Here is an 8,421-nt window from a genome sequence, read left to right on the forward strand (position 1 = left end):
GGGTTTATGCTACCTCATGCTGCCCTGCATGGTTGGTCACTTTGTTCCCTGGCCTAGTCAGAGAGAGATGTTTTTCAAAACAAACTTAACCGAGCATGCCCTCTGTGCTTGTTGAAAAAGCAGCACATTCTGCAACGTTAACAACAGCCTGTCAAGATAATCGGAAGGACCTCAAGCTCAAGGACCACTAGTTAGCAGCACTCTCAGCTGCTTGTGCCTTCTGATTGACAACCATCCATGACGTAGAGAGAACACCAACTGTTCACTGACACACACATAGCTTATGAAGTGTTGCACCATATGTTAGAAATAGCCAATGGAAGTTGATGAGTACATGATTATATTCATATCTCAGTGCCCTGGGTAAACTGTGTTACATGATACTCTGTCCTATCCAACTCCCATTGAATTAAGTCTCTTCTCTTCAACCATATAATCCATAGGGTATAACTTTGTTCTGTATGTGTGCATGTATATGTGTACTGTGATCTCATGCCATTCCCAGATGAACTAACCTGCGATGATAAGTCACTAATCTCACCACTACCAGGGCTCTACAGTGAGAGCATTTTACTCGCATATGCGCCTAAATGTTTGTGCGACCTGGAATTGTTATTTAGGAGCACGAGTGAGCAGAGAAAAATGTAAGATTTTGGCTTTAATATCGCAAATAATGTTAATTGTGCTCCTAAATTTCTTTGTGTGCGCCTACATTTTTCAATTTAGGCACACGCGTGCGCCTTGTAAAACAAGTTAACCGTAGAATCCAGACTACACTCTGCTCTTACATGAATAGCTTGGGTTAGCCCTACAGGTCTCACTGTAATGGCTGAAGTGGTCAAACCAGACATTCCACTATGTGAAACTAAACCAGCCGGCCTGTGTAATGCTCCATTGACATGCATGTCAGAGATTTAAAAGGGACAACCCTTCACATTGCCTCCTCACTTGACCTGATCACACACATGTGGTTACTTAGCAGAAAAACTCCTTACTTTTCCAGTGCATTCACGTGTTACAAAGCCAATATCTTGCTATATAAAGTCTCCGTCCCCTGCTATGTTGACATAGTGCTATGAATTATTTGTTTACGTTAGGTATAGGCCCTATATCACAGCCCTTTCTCAATGCAAGGTGCCTCAGTTGGAGCGATGAGGCTTGTGGGATATGATCTCACTAGTATGTGTGGTTAAAGATCACAAGGCAGAGCATCTTAAAGCTGTTTACTACTAGGTCAGTATGAGGGTAAACTAGAATTCTGGAAAGGCCATATGAAGGCGAGGTGTGTGTCAAGTGCAGGGGAGGCTGGTGTGAGGAGCTATAGGACGATGGGCTCATTGTAATGGCTGGAATGGAATAATTGGAACAGAGTCAAACATGGTTTCCATATGTTTGATAGCGTTCCATTTATTCCATTCCAGCCATTACAATGAGCCTGTCCTCCTATAGCTCCTCCCACCAGCCTCCACTGGTCAGGAGGGGCTTGCTACATTCTCTCTTTAGGTTGTGTGTGGGTAGGAAGAGACTGCCATTGTCATTGGCCTGGAAATCCACACTGAAAATGCACGCAGATGTAAACACAAGTACACAAACAGACACTACTGTACATACTGTAAAATCCCAGTGACAACAAGTCCACAATTCAGATTAGCCTAGTTATTCAGCACATACTGTACTTTCATGACATCAACCCTCATATTTACACTAATCAGGACAACTGAGCCTGGTATCAACTCTTCCTACTACACTGCTCAAAAAAAATAAAGGGAACACTTAAACAACACAATGTAACTCCAAGTCAATCACACTTCTGTGAAATCAAACTGTCCACTTAGGAAGCAACACTGATTGACAAATTTCACATGCAGTTGTGCAAATGGAATAGACAACAGGTGGAAATTATAGGCAATTAACAAGACATCCCCAATAAAGGAGTGGTTCTGCAGGTGGTGACCACAGACCACTTCTCAGTTCCTATGATTCCTGGCTGATGTTTTGGTCACTTTAGAATGCTGGCGGTGCTTTCACTCTAGTGGTAGCATGAGACGGAGTCTACAACCCACACAAGTGGCTCAGGTAGTGCAGCTCATCAACATCAATGCGAGCTGTGGCAAGGTTTGCTGTGTCTGTCAGCGTAGTGTCCAGAGCATGGAGGCGCTACCAGGAGACAGGCCAGTACATCAGGAGACGTGGAGGAGGCCGTAGGAGGGCAACAACCCAGTAGCGGCAGGGTAGCCTAGTGGTTAGAGCGTTGGACTAGTAACCGAAAGGTTGCAAGTTCGAATCCCCGAGCTGACAAGGTACAAATCTGTCGTTCTGCCCCTGAACAGGCAGTTAACCCACTGTTCCTAGGCCGTCATTGAAAATAAGAATTTGTTCTTAACTGACTTGCCTAGTAAAATAAAGGGTAAAATAAAATAAAACAACCCAGCAGCAGGACCGCTACCTCCGCCTTTATGCAAGGAGGAGCACTGCCAGTGCCCTGCAAAATGACCTCCAGCAGGCCACAAATGAGCATGTGTCTGCTCAAACGGTCAGAGACAGACTCCATGAGGGTGGTATGAGGGCCCGACGTCCACAGGTGGGGGTTGTGCTTACAGCCCAACACCGTGCAGGACGTTTGGCATTTGCCAGAGAACACCAAGATTGGCAAATTTGCCACTGGCGCCCTGTGCTCTTCACAGATGAAAGCAGGTTCACACTGAGCACATGTCACAGAGTCTGGAGACGCCGTGGAGAACGTTCTGCTGCCTGCAACATCCTCCAGCATGACTGGTTTGGCGGTGGGTTAGTCGTGGGGTGGCATTTCTTTGGGGGGGCCGCACAGCCCTCCATGTGCTCACCAGAGGTAGCCTGACTGCCATTAGGTACCGAGATGAGATCCTCAGACCCCCTGTGAGACCATATGCTGGTGCGGTTGGCCCTGGGTTCCTCCTAATGCAAGACAATGCTAGACCTCATGTGGCTGGAGTGTGTCAGCAGTTCCTGCAAGAGGAAGGCATTTAGCACATCTGGGACATCACGTCTTGCTCCATCCACCAACGCCACGTTGCACCACAGACTGTCCAGGAGTTGGCGGATGCTTTAGTCCAGGTCTGGGAGGAGATCCCTCAGGAGCATGCCCAGGCATTGTAGGGAGGTCATACAGGCATGTGGAGGCCACACACACTACTGAGCCTCATTTTGACTTGTTTTAAGGACATTACATCAAAGTTGGATCAGCCTGTAGTGTGGTTTTCCACTTTTAATTTTGAGTGTGACTCCAAATCCAGACCTTCATGGGTTGATAAATTTGATTTCCATTTATAATTTTTGTGTGATTTTGTTGTCAGCAAATTCAACTATGTAAAGAAAAAAGTATTTAATAAGAATATTTCATTCATTCAGATCTAGGATGTGTTATTTTAGTGTTACCTTTATTTTTTGAGCAGTGTATTATACAGAAACAACACCTGAGCAGGAAATCAGATGAATTTAGTCAGCGTGCTAGAATTCAACACCATCTGTAACATCCAATGAGAGTTCTCAGGAGTAAATGAAAGGACTTCAAAAAGCTTTGCCCTCTGTGTGCATTTTCTAGAGCCAACTGCCAACCCCCACAGTGAGTGTGCTGACAGTCTGAAATCACCAAAGCATAATTCAACATTTCTCGAAAAAGTTCACTTCAAATACACTGCATATAGCAAACAGTTTTGACTGAGTTTGATTATACAGAGTTGGGTTTTTGCGTCAAGTCAAATTGTGTTCAAATCTATTTGTATCAACACTGATTTTCCTATAACAACTTTGATGTAAAACAATCCCTGTATAGTAAACACCATTGAGGTATAAAGAACGGTCCACACCCAACCAGACTGACTGTAAATAAAATATGGCCAACCATGAAACATTGATGGGTGTCTGTTTGAATGTGATCCCATGAGGTAGTAACCCAATACCCTGACCTCTTCATCACAGAAAGATGATAAGAGTACCAAACTCCTTTCAAAAATAACCTTCATACTACCATGTTTTGTTTCCCAAGTTTGCTGAAGTTGGAAGTGTGTGTGTGTGTCACATATATGTTAACCTCTGCAGAACAAATAGCAGAAAGGCTACAAATAATTATGAATTATGTTACAGTAGATGTCAAATGTACTTTATGTTCGTGGCTCTGCTTAAACACATTCGTCTGGGCCCCACATCATCAACATGTGGATAACTTCAGCAATAAACTTTTGCAAAATGTCACTTGAGGCACAATAAAGGTGAATGAAAGGTGACAGATTGTGTCCAGGCAAGAATCAAGCTGTATAGGCAGATACTTTTAAACTTATTCTGAGAAATGTGCCCAGGACAGATGACAAGTCACTCTGATATAAATGTTTATAAAAAGACAACTCCATGATAACAACCGACATGTAAACGTGTCACATTATGCCTTGACAGTCAGACAGTCCCTGTCACTTGACTTTACAAGCAGCAAAATACGTTAACAATGTCTTGCCAAGTTATTTACTTTCTAAAATCCGTAATTTACAAACAATACATTAGTTGTAGTCTACTTATGTGTAAGAAGACCAACTGAAATATCGTACCGTAGGCTGAGTCTCAGAAGTGCAAGTAGCCGACTTCGTGTAACAACACCACACAGCTTCAAGATACGGAGCAAAATAAACCTTTTAGCCTACTTTCCTTTGAGCGTCGTTCCAACACCAAAGTGCATAACCCTCTTGAAAACCACTAATTCTCCAGCAGAACGTTGTTTAATTTCCCTGGTTTAATGTCGCCTTCTATTAGAAAAGTAAAGAGATAAGCTACTTAGCTACCAAGGTCGCCAACCAGTCAGTCTGCTTACTGTACGTAGTGTATACATTTGTGAGCGTCCCGAGCACACTAAGCTTTAGGCCCCTCCCTCTTTGTGCCCACAGCAGTTTGTGATGGTGATCGGCATTCCGACTCTTTTCAGTGAGCCGGCTCCCAAACGGCTCTTTAAAAAAAAAGGTTTTGTATTTTTTCAAGTCAAACAGTTTGCGATAGTTTGACTATGATTGGTGTTAAAACAATTCGAATTATATTATTAAATGAAATCATACTCTACCTTAACCACAATGTATTTAAAAATGCATTGGTTTGTTATGAAAAAGAATGCTATTAAACATTTTAATTTAATGTATATAAACAAAGTGCATATACATGTAACAATTCAAAGCGAATACAGTCTGAACAACATAATGATAGAATATTGCACCATATCAAAGAAAAATAAATAACAATGTGCAAAACTGCAGCATCCCACTTAAAACATTAAACTGGTCCCTATTTTCTCTCTCTTCTTAATTGCCATGTTATAACCAGCAGCACACAGCAATGCTGACCATATTTTGCTTTTATGAGAGATTTGCATTCAGAAATGCAAGCTGCCTCACTTGAGGGGCTGATGTGGTTTCTTCTATCAGTAATTATTTGTCCCGTTTTCACGAAGACCCTCTCAGAGGGAACGGATGTGGCCACTATGCAGAGTCTCCCTGTCATGACTTTAGAAAGCCTTGTTCTTCCACCAGCTCAGAGGATCTGCAGATCTCCAAATAGGATCGGACCTCCATTATGGGATCTACTGAGGGATTCTTTCATGCTGCATCCCCAGTTGCTCTCTCGTCAAACAGCGTCTAAACAGCAGACGTTTGTGGCACTGCTGCTGGTGCTTCTGCTCCATCTGATCCCTATTCTTTCTATTGCCATGGTGCCTGAGCCAGCTGACTGCTGGGGCTGTCCCTCCCTGCTGCTGATCTCCACAGTGACCTGTTCAAAGGGTTCCAGGACTCTGCACACCTCCACCACCACCTTCCATTCCTCTTAGGTCAGAGCATCAACAGGTGTATTGACAATGGCCAGGGTAGAGATGATGGCATCCTTTGACTCAAGAAACCGCTTCAACAAATATGTTTAATTCCACCTTGTAGTGCAGTCTTGTTTAGGCCTCAGCTCAGGCATCCCCATCTGGCGTTGTGTAGACTTTAGTTTTTCAAAACCTACTGTGCTCCTGTGGAAGTATTCCAGCTGCTTTCACTTTGTTCACAGTGGGCTTCATCACCTTCAAAGCATCTCTTACAATCAGGTTGATTGTGTGGGCAAGACATGGATGATGGGTCCATTTTAACATTTTCATTTAGCTGCATTGTCGCTAACACAACAGACCACTTTTCCATCTATTTGCCATTCTCAACAGTTCCTCTGCCAAGTTCTCTGAGGTGTGTCTGTCGACTGAACTCAAAGCGGTCCAGAAGACAGCTAGACATCGAAATTCCTTCAATGAAGTGACATGTAACCAACATTTAAGAAGTCGTTACCCTTGATGTCCTGCAGTCAGTGGTGAGGCAAACTGCAGTAGCTTTTTGGACTCTTTCCCACACTGAAGCCTGTGTGCTCTCGTACAGTTGTGGATAAGTGATTTTGAAAGTGTTTTCCTGCTTGGAATTGTGTACATTGGATTTAGACTATTGCTATAATTTCTAAAACCTCTGTCCTCCACGATCGAAAATGTCTGGAAATCGGTGGCAATCATTTTAGCCAATGCAATATCAATTTGGCATTGTTTTGCTAGACATAGACTTTGGCATAAACTGGTCCATAGAAGCCTGCGTTGCTGTGGGTCGCGAAGTAGGCCTACTTGACTGAGTGGATACATCTCCACGTGTGGAGGTGCTGGCTCCACCACTATCACTAGCAGGCCCGCTAGTTTCTCGAAGCTCCGCTACAGCTAGCTTCACAGTTGTGTGCACAGTTCGCATATGCCGGTGTAGGTTGTGCATAGAACCGGCTTTATATGAGATTTTGTTTTGGCAAATTCTACACTGGGATCTAACGTTGTCTACATTATTAAAATGCATCCAAATGCTACTGTGCTTCCGAATCATTTTCCAGCTGTTGTTTTCACAGCTGTCCTTCCTCTCTCTCCTCAGCTGCTAAGTGTGTGACTGTGAGTGAGTTGGCTCGACCCTCCCTCACGCATCTTTGGTTCATTGGTTGACACCAATTATTCATGTCTTAATTTTTTATTTATTTTTTATAAATTTGGCTCTTCTGATATGCGAGCCGGCTCCCAACATTCACCTACAAGAGCTCTTAGAGCCGACTCGTTTTGCGAACGACCCATCACTAGTTTGTGAATGTGAGAGCAGTGTGAGAAGTCAATGCACTGTAAATGATTGCCCTTCACACAATTGTTTTCTATACAAAACAAGGATTTTAGCCCTGTATTTCAACACCTCTTTTTATCCTGCCTAGCCCAGATGATCAAAGGACTAGGCTATTCCATCCTAAACAATAATAATTGAATGGCAATGTAAAACCATACAAACATAGACAACTGTGTCCACCCAAATCCTGTTCGGAGATCAACAACCATGACTGAACAGGACTGTTAACAGTGTCACCTGTTCTAAGAAGCTCTGTGCCAGCTGCCATTCTCGTCACAGGGCTCGAGTTGGAGCAGCTATTCACAGTGTTATTAGTCTCTGTTGTAAAAACAAGGTAAACCTGGGTTCTTGGTCATGGCAGACTAAGTAGACTTCTCATATGAGGAATTGACATTCTAGAATATGTTTATTTGCACATTGTGTATTGTGAAAAGTATATGCACACGTATAATTTCTACTTTTTTTAAACATAAAAATACTGTCTATCCTGAACTGTATGGTTACCCGATACCTTTGTAAACAACAAACTCATTGTGTATTTATTATTTCTCTATTTTCTTTCTCTCTGCTTTGTTGGGAAGGGCTGTAGTAGGCATTTTCCTGTTAGTCTACTACACCTGTTGTTTACGAAGCATGTGACATTTGATTTAAACTGTGCCAGGTGCTGGCTAGTAGAAATAAACAAGGTAGATGGGGACATCTAGTGCTTATAATTTGAAGTACATCTCCTGAGAAATTGCTCCGTTGACTATGAATCTTTCAGACAGTCTCAGTGGTATTTCTCTGTCTCTATGCTGCAGAGAACATATAATGTGCTTGGACTGTGTGCCAATACTCAGATATAAAACTTGGGGATTAATTAATAGATGTGCAACACCCAAAATGGGATTCAAAATACTACCTCAGCGATTTGATTTCCTAGATGCAATGGTAGGCTATACTGTAATAGAGATAGTCTGCTATGTTTGTGCTTTTTGTCTATGCTTCACAATAGATATAAAAGTCAGCCTTTATATGTTTTTACTCATGATCAAAGGTGTGATGAAGACTTGTCCTCTGGAGGTCGACTTTAGGCAGCCATGTCAAAACCAAACGATCATCGTCAAACACACGGTCAGAGGCTGGTTGTGGTGAGTCAGACCATTCTGCTGTAAACGAGTGGTCTTTACTGGCTAAATGTTCTTTGTCTAACAAGATAATACCTGTGGAACTACCATGCCCCAAGGAGACGAGGTGGGAGACT

At 42.8% G+C, this 8,421-nt stretch overlaps 1 protein-coding gene across 2 annotated transcripts in view; it reads right to left on the minus strand.

Annotated features, from left to right (window-relative positions):
* Positions 1 to 4,852, minus strand: part of LOC115145605 (FHF complex subunit HOOK-interacting protein 1A-like) — a 51,309-nt gene extending 46,457 nt beyond the window's left edge. For both annotated transcript variants that reach the window (XM_065024901.1, XM_065024900.1), the window contains exon 1: positions 4,578 to 4,852. The gene's annotated coding sequence lies outside the window, so the exon portion shown is untranslated. The remainder of the gene's footprint in view (positions 1 to 4,577) is intronic.
* Positions 4,853 to 8,421: the final 3,569 nt, after the last annotated feature.

The sequence above is a fragment of the Oncorhynchus nerka genome, linkage group LG11, assembly GCF_034236695.1.
Source record: "Oncorhynchus nerka isolate Pitt River linkage group LG11, Oner_Uvic_2.0, whole genome shotgun sequence".
NCBI lineage: Eukaryota > Metazoa > Chordata > Actinopteri > Salmoniformes > Salmonidae > Oncorhynchus > Oncorhynchus nerka.